This window comes from Urocitellus parryii, chromosome 7 (genome assembly GCF_045843805.1).
Source record: "Urocitellus parryii isolate mUroPar1 chromosome 7, mUroPar1.hap1, whole genome shotgun sequence".
NCBI lineage: Eukaryota > Metazoa > Chordata > Mammalia > Rodentia > Sciuridae > Urocitellus > Urocitellus parryii.
In genome coordinates this window covers 48692709-48715633 of record NC_135537.1, presented here as the reverse complement: position 1 = coordinate 48715633, position 22925 = coordinate 48692709, and the positions used below count along the sequence as shown (strand labels likewise).

The window sequence follows — 22925 nt, the reverse complement described above, 5'->3', positions numbered from 1 at the left end:
CACAATACCTTTCTTGCTTTTCTAGATCATATTAAGTTCCTTTTCCCCACAGAGCCGTTGCAATTGTTGATTCCGCTACTTAGCAACTTTTCCTTCTGATATCGCCATGGTTTGCTTCCCTCCCTCCAGGTCTTTGCTCCAGGTCTTCTTCTATGGAGACCTCTTTGATAACCTGAATTAAAATAGCATCATCCCCATTGATCACACACCTCATTTTTCTTCCCTTATTTAATTGTCTATGTAAAACTTCTACTTTCTAACATTCTTTATGGTTTATTATTTACTTAACTTCTCTGCCCCCTGTAAATCATGAGCTCATTGCGAGTGGCGTTTGTGTTTTGTTTTGTTTGGGGGTCAAGATGTTTTGGGTCTATTTTTTCACTAATATTCTTGCAGTGTATAATACAGGCATATTGTAGATCCTTGATAAATATGTGTTAACTGATAGAATGAAATAGAGTATGAATATGCTGAATTTCATCTGAAGGATGATGCTTTGAGTTACAGAAATTAACAGCATAATCCATTGGATCAGTGACCTTGATTGTTAACTCTTATGATATTGACCACTACTGAGAATGAGAAACTATTAACACATTATATGCATATACCTTATTATTGCTCACGGTAATTCTGCAAGGTGGATGAAGTTAAGTGATTTGTCTCTTTCCCACAGATACAGAAGGGTAGAGGGGGTCAGTTCATAAGAAAATCAGTGTGTATTTGTTTTGTTTTATTGCCATAGCCAATAGAGCATAATTGCAATATGACTAAATAGCTAAAATCAGTAGTGTAAAACTGGTTTCCACCCCTGATTACAGACAGATTGATTTCATTTCAGATATACTGTGTGTGCTTCTAGAACTAATTCTGAAGACCCAAAATAGCTCTTTTCAATATTATTCAGATATGCATTTGATAGGTAAGTATTAATTATCAATGTAATTGGCAGATTTGAAAATTAGTCATTCCCTTGAAATAGCCTTTCTCACTCACTGGAATATGATCAGAATAATTTAATTTATAGAATTCCCATTCTATAAAAATGGGAATCTGAAGAAAAAATAATATCATTGACTTTTACTGACTATGTGTTAGGCACACTTCGTCTTCCTTCAAACTTTATGAAATGAAATATTAGTATTCTGAGTTTATATTAAGAAAACTGGCATTCTCCCATATCCACAGACCAACAAGGACAGACACATGGTCTTCTTGCTCCTAGTCTTTAGTTCAACTTCCTCTTTCCCTCATTTTGGCCTTTCTCCTCAGATCCTGCCTGCCTCTGACCAGCTGGGGTCTGATAGATGTAGTCTTCAATGATAACAAACATTTGGAGGCAGTTTGAAGCCTGATTGAAGCTTTGGCCTAGGTGTCTCAGATGCCCTGACCTCTCTGGGGCTACCTACTTCTGCAAAGTTTAGCCAGATGGGAATATGGAGCACAGTAGAGAATGAGAGCTTTCCTAAAAATCTCTTTATCTCCTGTCACTCTCCAGTTTGAAATTCTTTAGAGACCACTTTGCTACAAATTCACGTACTTTACCTTGGTCTTCCACAATATCTAGAACTAGACTATGTTCAAATCCTGAATTTTCTACTACTATTCATGTGACCTTGGCAAAGTCTTTGATTGATATCAGCCTTGTTTCCTAGTTTTATTAAAAAAAATTATTGGATGTTGGACACATCCTATGCAGTGTGTCAGATTTTCTCTGGCACTCACCATCCACATGCCCAGAGTTTCAATCTCTTCCCATCACTTCCAGATGTGGATAGAATGCCCCATGATAGGGCATGGTATCTGGCATGCCATATTTCTTGTTGTAACTTTCAGGTGTGGGGGAGTTAATACTTATAAAGTAAAATTTGATTATGGGGAAATAGGAGATAAGAGTAGTTCTGGCAGATAAATTCCATCTTCTTCTCTCCTTTCCATGAGGTATCATTTTTCTAAACAATACAATCTATAGTGATATCTCCCAAGTTGCCAATAAATGCATCTACTGTGCATCTCAAAGACTTCTCATAAAGCATGCCCAGCCTGGGCATCACCTTCTATTACTTTCCATTCTTTCCTATCCCAAATTCCATTTTCTCACTCCCAGTGCCTTGCATTTTCACCTCCCAAACAAATCATCGGCATCTGGTTATCATTTTAGGCTGTTCTCTAGGTGACTTTTGGGGTGGAAGTAGAATAGGACACTTAAGACTAGGGCAGTGAAGGATCTAATAATATCTCAAATGTTGAAATAAGCTGAAGGAAGAGGGAAGAATATTCCAGGCAATCAAGGCTGGGGCCTGGCAAATGCTCAGAGGCCAGTCAGCTTGCAAGCTTCCATGACACAGAGAGCATGAAGGCAGTGAGGACCCATGACAAGAAGCAAGGAGACTAAGGGTGCCACGGGAAAAAAAGACTTCTCAAGGTACCTGGGTCATGCCTGAAAGATTCATGGGGTTTAGCCATCCCTCCCATTTCCAGGACACAAACCATTACATGCATCCTGTGCTAGACACTAAGGATTCATTTGTACCTGAAGGCACCCTGACTCTGCTGGGAAGTAGAAAGATCATGTGTAGAAATTCCAAATGTTCTTTAAACTGTCAAGGAAGAATCTAGACCTCTGTAGGCTTGAACTTATTTGGGGTCTCTGGGAAAGCCTCCCAGTTGCTAGTGGCCTACCTGGGATGAGCATTCAGGTCCAGTGTATCCAAACTCTGATAGAGGGGAGTGGACATGATTTTAAAACAATAGAGGCAGAAGGGGCTCATTTGTGACCCAATCACTGGCCCCAAGGGCTGAGATCTTAATATGGTAAAGCTCTTTCATTCTCACCTGGGCATCAGGGAGCAGACAATCTGGGGTTCAGTGGGCTGGGGCAATCTCTGCCTTCTGCACCACCTGCCTCACACACACTCCTGCAGGTGAAGCCATCAGGCCTCATTGCTTGTTGTTGGGATGCAAGATAAGTGGTCTGGTTGGTTACCCATCACTTGCTGAAGAATGCGTGTGGGGAGGAACCTGAATGGGCAAGGGTGTGTAACATGCACTACAATGGTAGCCAAAATGGGCCCCTGCCCTTGTGGAGTTCACAGTCTAGGGGAGGAGGATGTTATCAAAAATTACTTGTATCATTGAGGAATTTGGTTCCTAAGCCAACATGATGGAAAGTTGGGCCTACATTATCTTCTAAGTAGGCCCAGGGTTTCTGGTCAAATGCCTAAGTCTTTGATCCACTATGAGTTGAGTTTTGTGCAGGGTGAGAGATAGAGGTTAAATTTTATTTTACAACATATGGATTTCCAGTTTTCCCAGCACCACTTGTTTGTTTATGGTGCCTTTGTCTAGTGTGAGATAACTGCATTTATGTAGGTTTGTCTCTGTGTCTTTCTATTCTGTTCCATTGGGCTTCATGTCTGTTTTTGTGGCAATACCATGCTGGCTTGTTGTTGTTGTTGTTTTGTTTCTTTACTATATTTCTGTAGTATAATTTAAGATCTGGTATTGTGATGCCTCCTACTTTTCTTACTAATGATTGCTTTGACTATTCTGGGCCTCTTATTTTTCCAAATGAATTTCATGACTGCTTATTCTATTTCTATGAAGAATTTCATTAGAATTTTAATAGGAATTGCATTAAATCTGTATATTGCTTTAGCTAATACGGCCTTTTTGACAGTATTAATCTTGCCTATCCAAGTACAAAGGAGTTAAAATCAGCATACTACAGTGATGCAGCCAAATCAATATTTATAGCAGCTCAATTCACAATAGCTAAGCTGTGGAACCAACCTAGGTGCCCTTCAACAGATGAAGAGATAAAGAAAATGTGGCATATAAACACAGTGGATTATTATTCAGCCATAAAGAATAACTTTATGATGTTTAAGCAAACAGATAGATCTGGAGACTATCATGCTAAGTGAAATAAGCCAATCCTCAAAATACAAAGCCAAGTGTTCTCTCTGATATGTGGATGTTAACACAAAACAAGGTAGTGGGGAGAATAAAAGTTCAAGTATACAATGGGGAATGAAGGGAAGGGAAGGGAAGGAGTATAGGAATAAGAAGGACAGTGGAATGAATCTGACATCATAACTTTCCTATGTTCGTATATGAATCTACCACAGTGAATCTCCACATCATGTACAACCACAAGACTGTGATCCTGATTTGAATAAGATATACTCCATGTTTGTATAAATATGTAATAATGTACTCTACTGTAGTGTATATCTAAAACAAACAAATAAAATTTTAAATAAGTAAATAAAACTAGCTAGTACCATTGCAAGTAACATAAGAATGCATTAACTTCAGTAATTTATATTCTATTTATTGTGATGTCTAGATATATTTAAAAATATAAATGCAATCTATAGACTAATAATAAATACTTGAGAAAAAGAATTTACTAGTACATTTGAAAGTTTTGAGTCTCCCATTTTTCTCCCTAGAGGTTATCACCATGCTGAATTTTGGTTGATCTTGACACTTTCCTTTACTATTTGTTTTACTATACAGGTACCCATTCATAAACAATATAGTGATTGATTTTATATAGTTTTAAACTTGTTTATTCTGTTTGGGGTTCATGAAACATTTTCAATACTCATATAAGATTTGGAATCACATTAAAAAGAAATGGAAAAGAAATCTGGTGTTCTAGAAAGTAGCTTCACATTGTATTAGCATTATTTCCTTAGCCATTCCTTCCAGCTCCCATGTATTATTACACTTTAAAAATGAATATAAGCATACAAACTAATCCAAAATTGAGTGTGAACTTTTTATAATTAGTGTAACTGCAAAAATTAAAGAAATTGCTATCTACATATTTTAAGTAGATTTTTAAATGTATATGAAATGAGTAAAATTCATTATATCTGAAAATACATTAGGTTTAAGAGGCCATATGAAATAAATCAATTGGCTATTTTTCCCATGATATATCTAAAGGAGCCTGGGAGTATTTCACTTCCATTTTGCTTGACTCTGATTATAATTTTATAGCTGAAATTATTCTAAAATACATAGGACAATGGGAAAATGTTTTATGTGGCAAAAATGAGCTCACTCTAAGCCGCTGAGTCAGGTTTTACATAATGCTAAAAAATATTTTATAGCCCACATTATGAGAATAAAAGAAATTTTAGCTGCTGACTCTGTAGAGATTGTTTTTGGTATACTTTTAAGGGCAGTTTGAGATCTACAAGGCTTTGACAGACCTATAGCAACAAATCTAGAAATTTCTGGGCTGTCTTAATGGCAATTACTTTTTTGAATTGGATCAGTTTCAGATTTTCTTTAGTCTCTTAAACTCTCAAAAACTGTCTAGAGCAATGTCTGTTAGGTTGTTAATTTTCATAGTTGCACCAATTTTTAAGAAATTCACACTCCCTCTTTTGGGCTAGTTGGATGTTTATATTTATTTTTCAGTTCTTATTATTTATCCACTTATCAGATTGTTTTTCTTTTACAGAAGACAAAGGAACATGTTCCCTAGGTAACCAAAAACTCATAAGAAGTGTGGAAATTTATCTCCCTTCCTAGCACTACTGCCAGGGGAAACTGGTTATGAGGTCCTAGAAGACTTCTTGTTAAGGCAGATGGGCAGCCCTCAGGTGCATATCTTCCATCACAGTAGGGAAGGGACTTAAAAGGCCATACAGAACCCAGTCCAAAGAGATAGGAAGGTATCTACCAGTTGATGAATGCCTTCAACTAGTTTCTAGAAGATGACATTTAGAGGGAAGAAAGTCAAGTGAGAAAACAGATCAGAGAAAATTTCAGGCGAAAGAACACTTTGTTAGAAGGGCAGGGGGTCACTGTATTTTAAGTATACATCTATTTTGAATTTATAGACATTTATGTGTAAATATATATATATATCTTTTTCTTTTACTTTTTCATCCTCTCTTGATAATTGAAGAAGCGTATACACAGGAAATTGTGGATAAGCCACCTAGTTTTAGAAAGGGAAAGTATGCTAAGGATTGATAATCATCAGCCCTACTGATCACAGAGAAGGTGGTTCGTTTCTACAGTTTGTTGGAAGATGATGGATAAGCACATAGCGTGAGAGTTAAACTTATGATCCAGAGTTGATGTCTTGTCTGTTAGGTGATGAAGTGTCTGTGAATGGCACATAATTATAAAAAGATGCAAATAAGGAAAAGTGAAGTTAAAAGAAAACTGAGGTCAGTAGGCATTCTGTGGCTAGGATTCTTCAGACATGGTAATGAAGAGAGGAGGTGTGGGGAAAGGAGCTGGGGCAGGAAAAAAAAAGGGAGGGACAAGTCTCTGTCTCTTAGTAAGCCAGATTCTTCTTTTGGCCTTTTGTCTCAGTTTGCTGCTGGTTATGGGCTCCATACAGAGACAAGGACTGGGAGAAAGAGTGAAAGCAGGTGTTGCAAGATTGACTCTGACTTGTGTCCAGAGAAGACAGCTTACTTACGGCAAGTGGGATGCCTGGCAAGGGCCCTGAATCCTAATGGTTTCAGGCTGTCTGGACACTGTGCTTATTTTTATATTTCCAGTTTACAGGCCAAGGTGATAGACTAAAACAGCACTGTTGCATATATAATGGCATAATTTGGCATGAACATACTCAATATACAGAGTTATGAAAAATTGTGCTGTGAATGGATGATTATGAATGTAATGCACTCCAATATTGTCATGTATGTAAGAAATAAATTTTAAAAAAAGAAAATCATTTTCAAAACAACCAAGGAAATTTGACTACCAACTGTATTTTTAATGATTTTAAGATAATTATTAATGCTTTGAGACATGATGATACTGTTATGATTTTTGTTTGAGCAAAGAAATTTTAATCTTAAGTGTACATGAGGAGACACTTTAAGAAAACATAAAACTGGGTCTGGGATTTGGTTCAAAATAATTTGGCTTTGGATAACAGATGAAACAAGATTGTGCTGAGCTGATGGTTCTTTAAGCTGGGTGATGGATAGATGGTAATCAATATACTTATCTTTTAGCTTTTGCATATAAAACTTTCCACAATAAAAAATAAGGAAAACCACAGGTCTTGACTAAGCCATCTGATTTAAGCTATTTTTCAGCTCTATCCTCAAATGAGAGATCATGCTGAAAGGAACCATCTGGCAACAAAGAATGAAAAGCAATACTGGACCAATTTTGGCTTCATCTAGTATTTTCTGGAATATAGATGTGCTTGGTCTTAGTACAGTGAGAACCAGCACATGCATGGGCAGACATTTGGATCTTTATGTGTATTTTCAGGAAAACAGATATAATAGAACTTTGATTCTGCCAAACATAGTTGGCTCTCTTCTTATATCAAGAATTGGCTCTGACACTCATATCCAGCTACCACAACATATTTTTGAATTGATATGAAATACTTGGCTGTTTTTCTCTCTCTTGACTTTGATAACCTATATTGCTTATTTCTGAGAAGACAGTAGTAAAGTTGCATCATCAAAAAAGAACTTTTATACCCATTTGTGTGAATACATTAAATATATAATATATATACACACACACATATACATGGGCTTGCTTATTATGCACACCATACAAACAAATGTACAATACACACAAATACACACAGAAAAATACTTTAACACTATGAATAGTGTACTACGCGAAGGCAAGCATTTTGAGAGACAGAGTCGGGTGGAAAGTTATTAAAAATGATGCAGAGCAATTCATTCTGGCCTCATATTTGTATCATTTGAAGAGTTGAAAAAAATCTTTGTACCATCCAAAATCAAATGAATCAGAATTTGGGGGGGATGGTGCCAACTCTAAGTATTTTTAAAAAATCTTTCCAGGTGACAGTCATCTGTAGCAAGTATTGAGAATACTGAAGCACAGCTCTGCAAGCATTTATCTGAGATCAAATAAAAAACTTTTCTTTGCCACCTTGCCTTCCTGTGCTCTCCTCTAGCTCTCTACTCCCAAATCTAAAAGACAAAAAATAAAGGAATTACAAAGCTAACAGAAATGGCAAGTTGGGCTGGGGTTGTGGCTCAGTGGTATAGTGCTCGCCTACCATGCACAAGGCACTGGGTTTGATCCTCAGCACCACATAAATGTAAAATAAAGATATTGTGTCCACCCAAAACTTAAGAATAAATATTAAAAAAGGAAATGGCAAGTTGATTGTGCTTAAAGTTTATTAATTTATTTATTGTGCAAACATGGAACTAACCCTTTCCTATGCTTTCTCAAGTTTTAAATGTAAGTTATTTGTAAGTATTTGTAGTATCTGTGTCCCCTTTCCCCACCACCTACCTCTTTGGATGAAAAAAACACACAAACATGATACCATCAGGAGATTATTTTATAGATTACTACCACTGACTTTCACAGAGCTCTATGCAGGACAAGATATAAATGTTCTTCAATGTGCCATAGAGTCACAACCTAATACATTCATCAAATTGAAAATATCATAAGTCAGAATGCACTCAATATACCTACCAAACATCATAGCCCAATCTAGCTTACCGTAAATGTGCTCAGAACAGTTCCATTAGCTTACAGTTGGGAAAAAGTCATCTAACACAAAACTTATTTTATAATAAAATAGGGAATATCTATAAACACACAGATGGGCATTTTATAGACTCAATTGAATGCAAAAATACAAAACTTGATATTAAACAAGCTGGCAACACAGTACACTGTGGAATATCAGTTGTTTTCCCTCATGATCATGTGGCTGAATAGGAACTGTGGATTACTTCTGCTACCCAGCATCATCAGAGAATACTGTATTACATTTCCCTAACCTGGGAGATCAGAATTGTAATCCAGCATACAGTAACTGAATGCACATCACTTTGCACCACTGTAAAATAAAAAAAAAATTGTCAAGCCATCATCCTTGGTGAATTCTCTATATATGATAACCACAAATGCTTACTAAATAGTCACTATGGTAGGTTTAAGGAATTCAAATATGATTAAGACCATATCACGTATTGTCCTTTACCTCACATTGGCACAGTAATTAACATTATGGTAAGGGCCCAGGGAGAGCAACAAATTGAGCCTATAAATAAATTAAGCCAGTGAACAGAGTTAAAGAAGGAAGTATTTATGGAGTTTTTATGTAAAGGTCTTCAAGGGGTAAAACTTGGGTATGTCTGTATATGTGTATGGAGAGAGATCATTTAAAACAGAGAGAAGAGCCAGAATAAAAACTGTTATTTGAAAGTTGATCCATTGTTTACAGAATAATGTACGTAGGTGGAAATGTAAATGTTAGGCAAAGAAAACACTTAGGGTCAGTTTGTTAAGATAGCAAGGTCACTTAGACCTTAGAGCGAATAGACAAGCAGATTGCTAAGACGCAGTTACAGACACATCTTGGTAAGTGGATGTGACAGAAAACTTAAAGATGACACAAAGTTATTTTACTTATGATGACTGATACTAGAACCTGACTGGTAGTGGAATGAAAAAATACTGGTGTTATTCAAGATCAGAAATGATCCTATATAACAGGGTAGTATATTAAAAAACTAACAAAATCAAACAACATAAAGAAATAAAAATGTGGGTAATCAAAAGTCAGAGAGAAGGGCTTGGGCTGAAGCTCAGTGGTACATATATATTTTTTTTTTCTTTAAATAAAAAAGAGAGTCAGAGAGGGCTGGGATTGTGTCTCAGTGATAGTGCACTTGCCTAGCATGTGTGAGGTACTGGGTTCTACCCACAGCACTACATAAAAAAAGTAAATGAAGTTATAAATAAGATGTTGCAAAATCTATTTTTAAAAAGCCAGAGAAATTCACTGATAAATGAAATTGATTTGGCAGGAAAGCTGACGGAAGTTAAGTGACTTATTCAATATCACGTTCATCCATTCATTTTTATTTATTCATTCAATGATTATTGAGGCTTATTATGTTATGATACCAAGCTATTTACAAGAGACACAAAGAAAATTCAGATTTGGTCCTATGCTTGGAAATGTTCCAGTGTGGTATAGAAAACTGGGTTTTGAAAGCAGAACTTTAAGTCTGGTATGGGTTTTGTCACACCATCCCTTTTCTGTCCCATCTCACCAGGTCCACTATGACTATCCATTTAAAACCAAAGGTAGATAAACCAGCATGTTTTCCTCTTTCACTCAATGTTGACACTATAGTTGATCATGTGTAGTTTTTGTGTTTGGGCAAGGCCACTTGGACTTTCCATGTTGGAACACCCATGGGCTTCTGAGCCTACTACTCATCATGTCTGTCCACAGAAAATGTCAAGGATTTATTTTAGCTTAATGTATAATAAGTCAATTTATATGTCAATTCCAGCCCTTTATGTGAAGGGTCTGTTTCTATCATCAGTGAAGGAGATGTGCCTAACTTTTATGCTGATTTCATTATGTAGATGAATAAATGATAAATTCTCGAAAAATTATGTACTTGTTAGACAAGCATAATTTTATTTAACTTTTATTAAACACAGGGTGGGGATGTGGCTCAGTGGTAGAGCACTCAGCATGTGTGAGGTCCTGGGTTCAATCTTCAGCACCACATGAAGATAAGTAAATAAAGGTATTGTGTCCATTTATAACTAAAAAATATTTTTAAAATAAATAAATAAAATAAAATATATTCATTAAACATGAAATATCTCACTTTTTAATGTATCTCCATATAGAGAGCAGTTTGCAAACTAAACATATTCATTAAAACTGATTCTTAGTCTTTCACTGTCTTTATGTTCATCGTCCTTAATCTATCTCAAAACACCCCAAGGTGACTGACTCTGATTCTTTCTTATTTGACATCAAAATTCTTGAGAGCCTGTCTTTCACAGTAGAGTTTAATAATTTTTTAACATTAGGTCATCTTCTCTGACTTTTTACTGTTTTTAAAAGTATTTAAAAGAATTTTTTTAGATCCCATTTTCTTCCAACTCTTGCCCTGATTTCTTCCTGATTGTGGGATCCCAGTCATGAACTTTCTGCCCAAGATCAATTCTAATATCTTTCCTCTAAAATGTGCCTGGAGGACTCCAAAGCTCTTCTGTTTGTTTGTTCTTAATACTTTTCCCATTTAGGGATTTATTTATAATTCTTTCTGACTGATGTTCAACTTATTTTGAACACAGCGTTTGGACATCAATTAACAACTTCCAATGACTGTCATTTCAAAAGGGACTTCAGGAGAGAAATGTCAGAGATCTCATCTTTCTCAAAGTGATGAATATAAAAAAATGTGTGAGAACTTTCATAGTATATTCACACCAAAAGATTCTGCTTTCTGGAAATGTGTTCATGTAATTCTGCTGGATGATTTTGCATAGACCTTGTTTTACCAAGTTCACTAAGGTATTAAAAAAAAAAGTTGTAGAATTTTGAGAACTGAAAAAGAACTTAAATGTTTAAGGGTTTGAATTGTTAATTTTTCCTATGGTCAAACTGAGGTCAACAGAGAAGTGGAGATTTTCTGGATTTATGGGTTCCAATGGAATACTGGATTTAGAGCCTGAATTTTCTGTTTCCTTCCCTACTGCATGTGTTTCAATTCTACCCCATCTCCAACCCCACTCCAAATATCACACCTGCTCTCTCTGGGTCTTCCTACTTCTTCCACAGGCCAAATCATATACAATCTGGATGATTACCAAATATTCTTATAAGTAATTCAAAGATAATTCTTATGATCATTATTTCATCAAGGCTGTTTAATTCTTGCAGCCAAGACAATTCATCTTTTATTTCTAATATTTTTAGCAGGTACAGCATACTCAATAAATTTGTGTTTAAAAATATGACCCCTATTTGCCTGTTAGTGTGCTCAGTGATTGTTTACTATGTTATTCACAAAATCTAAGACTGTAGAATATTGTAGAAGATTTTCTACAAAATGAACACAGTTTGATTTAAATTGGTTTCTTCCATTTAGTCTTACTTAATTTTACTTAAAATTTTATTAAAAGATCATATATACCAATGTTTCAGGTGTAAAAAAAAAATAAGGAAGACATAAAATTTAGTGCCACTTACTGTTTAGTAAGCTTGAGTTCTTAAAAATATAAATGTTTGGTTAAATTGTAACAATGAAGGGTTTTTAAAATATAAAACCTTACAAACAAAATTTATTCTTTTGCTGATTTCAAGTGATTTGAGAAATTTATTCTTAAAATTTATTTCAATTTAACATAACAATTTGTTTCCATGAAACTTCTTAGATATGCTTATTAAAGTTTTTAATTAAATGTAACTTTGGATGATTTAGATCACTTTAGAGATTAGTTTGAGGAATTTCTTTTTTAAAAAAATTCATATTAAATGTAACCAATTTCAATATTGGTTTTCCCTAAAGTTTTTAAATAATTTGTTTTCTTAGTAAAGCAGAAGCATTTCTAGGTTAACAAGGACAGATTTGACTTTGGATTTTATTCTTAAAAGTACAGAAAATGAAGAGAAAAAATAGGTTATTTACAGAAAACATTATCTACATATATAGATATGTACATATCTATATGTACATATTTGATGGCAATAAAGACTTTCAGTTCATGATGGCATCTCAGAAGCAGTTTGCAGAGCTTAGTTTTATTTCCTCAGAATTTAATAATACCTAAGATCCTTCTTCATTCTAGATCTTGAGAACCAGATAGTACTTTAAATGTCCCATGTCAACAATTTTATATAACAGGGGTTCATCTGCAGGCATACTGAGTATTATTCCAAGAGAGAATGGAGAGGCTTTTGTGAAGAAGTTGAGGTACCTTAGTGCAAAAGTTAGCTGAACTGGCTTGTTCTTCTCTGTGGGAACAGCTTCTTCCTCTTTATCAGCATTACTTTTTTGTGACAACTTAATGTTTCCATTTTCAAGTTCTCCATTTGCAGAAAATTTCACTCCATCTTCTGCACAGGGTATTACAACAACATCTCCATTGTGACTAAGGTCTTGACATATATGTACATACTCATCAGAAGGTATCTTTTTTTTCTTCCTAAGGTTTTATTCTTTCTGTGCAAGATGATTGGAATTTTCTGTCATGCTTATACCCTTTCTCATAGGAGCACCATCTTTATTCTTTTGAATTTATTCTAATTTGTTATACATGATGGCAGAATTCATTTCATATTACACATATAAAGCACAAGTTTTCAAGTCACTGATTGTACACAAAGTATTTTCACACCATTCGTGTCTTATACATGTACTTAGGGTAATGATGTCTAACTCATTCCACCACCATTCTTGCCCCCTTGCCCCCTCTTTCCCCTCCCTCCCATTTTCCCTAACTAAAGTTCCTCCATTCCTCCCATGCTCCCCACCCCCATCACCATTATGAGTCAGCATCCTCATATCAAAGAAAACATTCGGCCTCAGAAGGCATCTTTAACACACAGCTGTACTCTTGTTTTAGAATTCCAAGTTGTTCAACATCTAAATCTATTAACTTCATTTCATACTCTGAAACTTTCTCTTGATTTGGTCCTTCAAATACTAGCGCCAGGGGGTACACATTATCTTCAGCACTAACGGAATGATGACTTCATTTGCTAGCACATTTTACTATTGTGGACATGCTGGTGAGGTTACATGCATGGCCAGGTGGCAGTCGCATGCAGTGGTACCTGTGCAAGCCCTCAGAGTGCAGAGGAAGCTGCACTGAGGATTCATGGGACAAGTCCATACTCTTCGGGTTTACATTGCCAGAGTTGATGTCCCAGCAAAACTCATTCAAGGATGATATCATCCTTTCATGGGGGCCATACTAATTCTGTATCATTCCAATTTTAGGGTATATGTGCTGCTGAAGTAAGCACAACAATTTGTTTTAATAGAGGCTTACCAAAGACCCTCAAGTAGGGGAATAGAATGGATTATGTATGATTTGCCAAATATTCACTTATAATTTGCTTTAAAAAGTACCACCCATGGCTGTGGCTATGGCTCATTGGTAGAGTCCTTGCCTAGCAGGTGTGAAGCACTGGGTTCCATCCTTAGAACCACATAAAAACAAATAAATAAAATAAAGGTATTGCGTTCATCTACAAATAAAATAAATAAAAATCACTACCCAAACCTTGATAATATTTTCAAAACCAAATTACAGACTAAAATTTATAAATTGACATTTGACTTAGGAAACAAATATTGGATTCTATTTATGCCTCAAATATTAATACTATAAAATTCAAACATCAGTTTTCCTCCCAAAAGGCAACTTTGGCTACTATGTGGAATCCCTCATTATTCTGTGTTATAATCACTTTTTTAAAGTATGTCTTTGGGACATGATGATATTAAGAGATACTCTTTTCAAATTCTTTACTTGAAAGAACATTTTCTCCTTTGGAATTTTTCCGATGCAAGAAATTTTAAAGTCTAGGAATCACAGATGAAGACACACAGATAGTAAATTTGGGTTGCTTGTACTATGAGTGTATTAGAAGCGTAGGTCATTCCTTCCTCCAAGTAGTCCCTGTGATTTTATAAATGTCCATATGGTAGAAATAGGTTTTAGTTTGTGGCTTGCATGAAAATGTACAGAGCTTGATTGTAGGCATACCATTTTTAATGGATTTTTTTATGAGGATGTTGTAATACAAACCATGTCCTAACACTCCCAGTATACTCCCAGGCCCTGTGTCCCAAATAGCATTTAATCAAGTGAGTCAACTAATCTGTTCCCATGATTTCAAGATTCAATGTAATTATGCTTAATAGATGACACTTAATGTTCCCCCCCCCAAATCCTAAAACAGCATTATGGATTCCAAGAAGCTGAAATAATAGCTAGTCATGCAATCATTATGCCACAAGAAAATAACTATTGAGGAACTTCTGTGCTCAGAGTTATGGGGGAACACAGGAGGGAATGCAGATGTCATAGCTTCTCAAAATGATTTCAGTTCCTTAATTGTGATTACATATACATGGGTAAGTATAACACATTATCACATATCAAGGAAGAAATAAGGGATTAAAGGAATAAAGAAGCAGACTCCATCAGAGCCATTTGTATTAAGGCTCCAAGGTTTACCTTGTTTATCACCAGTTGTCAATACCCTGTATAAAATAAAATATGATCTTGGCTTGTCCTTAATTAAATAGACTAATAAACAGTTAAAATTGTTATATTTGTAAAATACATTATTAATAGTATCATTGTTTTCAGAAAGCATTAATTATAGATTGGAGATTATATAAACAGTTAAACCTAGTAAACAAGGTACTTATGATCTTAAAAAAGAAAGAAAAGAAAGCATGATAAAGGAGGATAAGAAATTGTATGCTATAATATCAAGAATAAAATAATTTGCCTATTTCTTAATGACCACAGCAAAATGTGTTTTTCAAAGACTTTTTGAATCAGAAAAGTGTGCCTATAACATAATCTTTCTAACAATTTAAAGTGGTGATAAACCTAGAAATAGAAAAGAATAAAAATTTCTTCTGAATAGAAAATGCTTAAGACCAGCAGTATTTATTGATATTTTGTGCAATAAAAGAAAATAAAAAATGCAATTACCTCAGCTATTTTCTCAGTTAAAGTTGTTTTTAAGGAAAACTTCTTGGAGCAATGGCTAACCTGGCTCCTACATAAGATGACTCTTTATGACATTTTCAATGTAACTTCGACGCATGTACTTTTAGTCTAAATTATTAGCCTGGACTACTTTCCCTTTACCCACTTCAGACAGCATTTTTCAAGAAGTAAACACGTATAGCAAAAGTGAAAAGTAAAATCACTTTCTATTTCTTCATTTATAGGAGGTTGGACTTCCTTGGATTGCTGGAACTATAGATTTTTTCAGGATGCATGCTTCAGAGGGAAATCAAGTGATATTACTTTTCTTTTAAATTACCAGCAGACTGAAAAAAAATCATTAGTTCTAAATTTCAAATTCTACCTACATCTTAAGTTACACAAAAACACCTTGCTGTTCCCACTTTTTTTTAACAGACTATATGAGACTGAACAACTCTTGATTACCATGGCTAAATTGTCAGCTTTTTGAAGTATTTCCTATGCAAATAACCTCCTGTGCCCTGCACAGTATAGAATTTTTAAACCCAAATAACAGGTGTGGGATTTAAATAGAATTTAAAAGGAGGTGAGGAAAATTATTTCAATCTATTTCATCAGAATCTTTTCTTAAATTAAGCCTTTTATTTTCATGTTTCGTACAGAAAGCTGAGGTTGAAGTAGCAATAGTGCATATAAGATTTAACAGTGATAATTCTCATCTACTGAATACATGACACTGCGTTGGGAAGATCAGATTGTTCATTTATTTTATACTTGTGGAGCACTCACTGAATATCCGGTATATGGGAGGAATTAGGAAAAAGAATATCTGTGCTCTCAAGGAAGTTACATTTCATGCCTCACACTTCCCAGTGTCCTCTCCTCTGCTGAATGTCATAGATATGTACTGAGGACACTCATAACAGAAAGCACCACCAATGGAAAAAATACTTGAGTGAAAACAACAATAATTAATTCACTAAAATGATTGCATTAACTTATTTATTGATGGAAATGAGCTTTATTCCGAATGGATTTCTAAATATATTTTAAAGCCTCATGCTTTGAAAACCATGCAATATAAGGTTTTTAAATAACTCACAGCTTCATATTGACAAGTACCTTCATTATATGCAGTAAAGACTTGAGATGCAGAGTATGCAATGATGCAAAAATATGTGCATAATCAGCAAAATCATTGAACCTAAATATCTCACTAGTAGGACATTTTCTCTTTTAGGTTTCTATGAAATGTTCTACACCAAGTGTTTTTAAACTTCTTTTATTTTCTGCAAAATTCTGTGATATTTTATTGTTTTAGGTATTCTTTAACTTTCCAACTGCAACTTAAGGACACTGTGTCACTAAAACAAATTGAAATACTCATGTTATCCAGCAACAGAGATTCTTTGATATTCATTTTCATTTCTCATTTTTTGATACCTTTTTGCTCTGTTCATTTATTTTAAGCTCTTGACATATGGAGAAAATATGAGAATGATAATAAACTCATATTAGTTAATTATACTTTTATTGGGATAAAGAAAAGAAAAAGCATTAGATGGATTAATGAGCACTCAGGGTATTTCATTTTTTAACCATACCCCAAATTGCCATTGACTCACTGAGATACATAGCTGTTCCTGAGACTTTTTATTTTCTATTTTATTTAACTTTAGAATGCATGTTTGTAATATAGAACAATTATGGATAAACCTTGCATTTGTTTTAAAGTAAGTATCACTTGTTGGTATAGTATTTATTTTGAAGAGACCTGGAATATGTCATCTAAAAATGTAACAAAATAAAAATAAGTGTCCAGTGATAAAATTATTTCAAAATATAACAAAAAAGTTATATTAATCAAAATACAAGAGTATTCTAATAAAAAATAAACTATAGACAAAAGGAACATTCAGAATAGAGAATCCAGAATTAAACTACACATTTATGACCAATTAAAGTATGCCAAGAACACAGAAAGAAAAAATAGTCTTCAATAATTGGTGCTGGGAAAACCCAGTATCTACACACAGGAGAAAGAAATTGGACCCTATCTGACTCCATATGCAAAAATCAACTCAAAATGGATTAAAGTCTTAACTGTAAAGCCTAAAACAAAAAAATATAGGGGAAAGCTGTGTGACATTGATCTGGGCAATGATTTTCTGGAAATGACCCTAAAAGCATAGGCAGAAAAAGCAAAAATAGAAAATGGGATTGCATCAAACTAAAAAGCTTCAATAGAGCCTAGGAAACAGCACAATGAAAAGATACCTATAGATTGGGGGAAAATATTTGCAAACCATATATCTGATAATGGGTTAATATCTGAAATATATAAGGATCTCAAACAACTCAATAGCAACCAAAAAAAGACAATTTAAAAATGAGTGAAGGATCTGAAAACACATTTCTCAAAAGAAAACATGTAATGGCCAAAAAAAATGTGCAAAATAGCTAACTCTCATGGAAATGCAAATTAAAACACAATAAAAATTTCCTTATACATTTTATAATGGATATTATAAAAAATACAAAGGAGAACAAGCATTGGTGAATATGGTGAGAAAAGGAAACCCTCTTAGGCTATTGGAAGGAATGTAAATTCTTGTGCCCAATATAGTAAACAGTATTGAGGTTCCCTAAAACTCTAAAAATAGGACCATATAGATTTACCAATCCCACAACTGGGTAAACACCACAAAGGAAATGAAATCAGTATGCAGAGACTATTCACATGATGTTAATTGCAGTATTATTTGCATTGGCAAATTTATGAATAGACCTGTGTTCATCACCAGATGAATGAATAAAGAAGATAATAAATATACATAATAATGTATATAAATATTTACATACATAGAAAACATGTATTTACACACACACATACACACAGAGTAATAATTTAGCTTTAAAAATAGAATAAAAATAAAATGAAATTCTTTCATTTACAAGAACATGGATGAACCTAGAGGATGTGATGCTAAGTGAAATTAGCCAGACACAAAAAGACAAATGCTGTGAGATTTCACTTATATAAGAAATCTAAAAGTGTCCATATTAAAGTGTCTCATAGAAACAGAGCAGAATGGTAGTTGACAGGGGCTAAGAGGTGGGGAAAATTAGATGCTGGTCAAAGGGTATGAAGTTTCAGTTACGTGGATTATCTGGGGACCTACGTACTGCATGGTTAGTGTACTTAATAATACTGTACTGTGTATTGATGTGCTAGGAGAGTAGATTTTAAATATTATTGCCACAGAAAAGGTAACATATGAGGTGATGGATGTGTTAGTTTGTGGCGATCATTTCACAGTGTGTATGTTCATCAAAGCATCCTGTTGAATATGATATCTATACAATTTTATTTGTAAATTACTTCAATAAAGCTAGAAAATATTTTAAAACCAAAAAAAAGAATTAAGAAATTTCTAGTGTAAAAGAACAAGCTTTTTTTAAAGTTGTCAGCCTCTCTCACATACAACAACATAAAATCAAGAGATGAGTCTTAAGTCCTATAGCAAAAAATTAAATAACTAGAACAAATACAAACAAATGAATAGAAAAAAGTGGATGTAAATTCTGATTGGCTTGTGAGAATTCATATTTTCTAGAAAACATCTGTTATTTCATACTTTTTAAGAGATTTATCACTGATGCAAGTCATAGAAATGTGAATGTACAGTAAGAAAAATGACCTAACTGCTTTAGAATGGCGTGATTGATAAAACTCTTATCTTTGTAAAAGTGATTTTTTTGAGGTTTGGAGAAAAAGAAATCTAGCCTCTGTAAGCATTTTGCAGTTATAACATTTTACAGCAAGTCAAAGCTCTGTTTGGAGAACTTCCACATGGTTGGTATTTATTAAACCTAAAAGTTAAAATTGCTTTCTTCCATTTTATTGGAGTACAAACATTTTGTGTTATTTGTCAAGATAACTTTATAAGATATCTAGAGATGATAAATGGGCTTGTGATGAACTACTACTGAAGAAAAGCCAAAGGGACTTTGGTTTCTGTCAAGTATAAAGCATGGCATTCTGGATGGCACGGAGTGGTTTCTTTCTTCATATAACTCTCTGGAGATTGAATCTGGGGCATTCTAGCCATGTTTGGCTAGCTGAAAATATAGCTTATATTTTAGCTCTCAAAATCTCTTTGCTAGGAGATAATTAAACTATGCATTTTAATAAGAGTAGTTTATTTTCATCATTAAGTAGTTGAATTGAGAATAAATTGGGAAAGGATATAATAAGATTAAAAAACGAAGAGTAAGACTTCCACATTATTATCTGATTATATTCCTAAGGAACTAAGAACAGCCCCATTTAATTTAAGTAAGATGAATTGAGCACCTCCCAAATTGCTGGGCATTCTTCCTCCCCTCCCAGTGTTGTGTGGAGGTGGTAAAGCCTGCAGGTGCAATGAAAACCACAGAAGAAAGCAGGTCTAGCTCCCTGGAAGAAAGAGAGGAGAGGGACATTGCAGGCAGAAAGAAAGCACATGCAAAATAAGTTAAAACCACTGGGAGAGGAAACATTCCAAGCTTTCTCCTATGTATAGATGTGTAATTATTAAACAAGAGCAAAATATTAGCAAATCAAATGCAGTTATCCATCAAAAGGATAAAACATCATGATCACATTGGGAGTTTTATAGAAATGCACATCTGGTGAGACATTTTATTTTTAAATGTTTCACGATAAATGTGAAAAAAAAATCCTCCATCAGTAAACACAGCAAATACATCTGACCAAATTCAATATCCAATCATGATAAAACCTTTTGGAAAACTAGAAGAGAGCATCTTTAAGAGAACAAGAAGCTTCTGAAAATAAAACACATGCATATGAGTAAATGGTATTTAGTGATGAATTATTGAAACTCTTTACTCTGAAATCAAAAGTGAGAAAAGCGTAGTCACTCTCACCACTAATATTCAGTATTACACTGCAGATCATACTCATTCCAGAGATTATTTATTTACAAATAGCTTGATTGAATACATAGAAAATATAAAGCGGGCTGGGGATGTGGCTCAAGTGGTAGCGCGCTCCCCTGGCATGCGTGCGGCCCAGGTTTGATCCTCAGCACCACATACCAACACAGATGTTGTGTCCGCCGAAAACTAAAAAATAAATATTAAAAAATTCTCTCTCTCTCTCTTAAAAAAAAGAAAATATAAAGCAATATAGTCCATATTAATCAATTTTAGTTAGTTTAGCAATTCCAAAAGATCAATGTATGAAGTCATTTTTCTTTCTATATACTAGTAATAGCAAATTAAAATATAGAAAACGAAATTTTAAGTGGATGCCAAGTACAATGGCATTATAAAATTCCAATATTTCATATAGAATAAATCTAATGGAAAATTGGGAAGATCTCTATCCTGAAATCTCCAAAATTTGCTCACAGATTTGAAGACCTAAGAAATTAATTTGATCCTTACCAAATTAATCTATAGATATAATACAATTCTAATAAAATTCCAATAATCTTTTCAATCAAAAATTATGATTGTTTTTTTCTAAAATTTAATGTGCAAATACAAAAGTCAAAGAATAATAAAGCAACCATGAAGGAATAAAAAGTTAACTTAACACAACTAGACATTAAGACTTATTCTAAAGCCATAATAATTAAGCAATGAAATAATAGAATAAAGATAAACTTATAGACTAAGGGTAGTAAATGTAGAATCAATAAATAAATTTACACATGTATTGTCAGTTGATCCATAACAAAAATGACACTACAAGTAGAGAAGGGATGGTTTTTGTGGGTCCGTTGGTTCTCCCTATGGAAAGCAATGTTCTTGACTCCTTACCACACGTCAAACATAAAAATTAATCACAATTAGGTTGGAGATCAAAGTACACAAATATTAAGCTTCTACAAGTAATCATAAGAGCATATTTTCATTATGTTGGTGAGAGCAAAGTTTTCTCAAAAATAAGAAAATAATAACCATAAGGTAAAAAAATGAAAACATGTATTTCATTAAAAGTAAGAATTTTGGTATATCAAATGCATCATTTGGAGTGTGGAAAAAAAACACAATGTGAAAGAAGATATGTACAATATCCAAAGACTCCTTATCCAGAATTTGTAAAGAATTCCCACAAAGTAATTAAAAGGAACATGTACACGTGTGTGTGCACGCGCGTGCACATACACACACACACACACACACACACACACTTGCTCTCTCTCTTCTCTCTCTCTCTCTCTCTCTCTCTCTCTCTCTCTCACTCACACACACACACACACACACACACACACACACACACACACACCTCACAGAAAATTCAACAAGGAAATGAGGAAAACCTTGAAAGAGCACGTTAGAAAAGATGAAATACAAATGACCAAAAATCCAAGGGTATTCAACCTCAGTAGTCACTAAGGAAATGAAAAATAAAACTATAGTGATATCCCAGTAAATACACACACACAAAATGATGAAAATAAACCTGCTGACAAGCATTGGTAAAAATATATATATATGTAGAAGAACTAGAACTCTTACACATTGCTAATGCAAATGTATATTTTTATCAGCATTTGGAAAACATTATAAAGCTATACCAATTAAGGCAAACCCTTTGCAGTTTTTACTAAGGCTTATTATACAATACCTTATAAATTAGTAATTCTACAACTCAGTAAAGTAGATATCCTAAAAAACGAATAAACATGTCTACCAAAGGATGATAAAGCACAAGTGTATCCATAACATTCTATTTCTAATAGCCCCCAAATAGAAACCACCCCAAAATCCATCAATAGTAGAATGGACAAATTAATTTTGGTGCATTGATATAACAAATACTATACACATATGAAAATAGCTAGTCCATTATGGCAACCATCAATATGCTTGAATATCAAAAAATAATTTTGAGCAAAAATAAAGCCAAATAACAGAGTAAATAGTATGATTTTAGTACAGTTCAAAAAGGGACACAATTAATTTGTGGCGTTATTGATTGGATATTCTAATTTTAGGAAGGGAAAGGAAGTGGGCAATTTCTCCTTCTTGGCAATAATTATGTAGTATGTTTATTTTTAAATGTTTTTAGCTCCATATTTATTATGTGTATGCTTCTGTGTGTTTGATATATTTCAATATAAATTTTACTTACATAAGAACCACATAGAAAAACCTTGGGCTTCAATCGTTGTCTTAAACTTTTTCCCCGCCTCAGGATTGAACACAGGTCCATGATGAGCACACACTCTATCACTAAGCTATACCCCCAGCCCTGAAGATGTGAATTGTTTTATGAACAAAGACTAATTCATACCTCTTATTATTATCTCATGTGACTGGTTGGTTTTATTCTCATAGATTTAATTAATTCAATGGGAGCCATTAAATACAGTCATGCATTGCTTAAAGATGGAGATCCATTCTGA

General features: G+C 34.0%; 1 protein-coding gene and 1 pseudogene across 1 annotated transcript in view; one reads left to right on the top strand and one right to left on the bottom strand.

Moving 5' to 3' along the window:
- Ralyl (RALY RNA binding protein like) overlaps positions 1-22925 on the top strand; it is a 330570-nt gene that overhangs the window by 119594 nt on the left and 188051 nt on the right. The window lies entirely within an intron of this gene.
- LOC113179657 (proliferating cell nuclear antigen pseudogene) lies at positions 12591-13722 on the bottom strand (annotated as a pseudogene).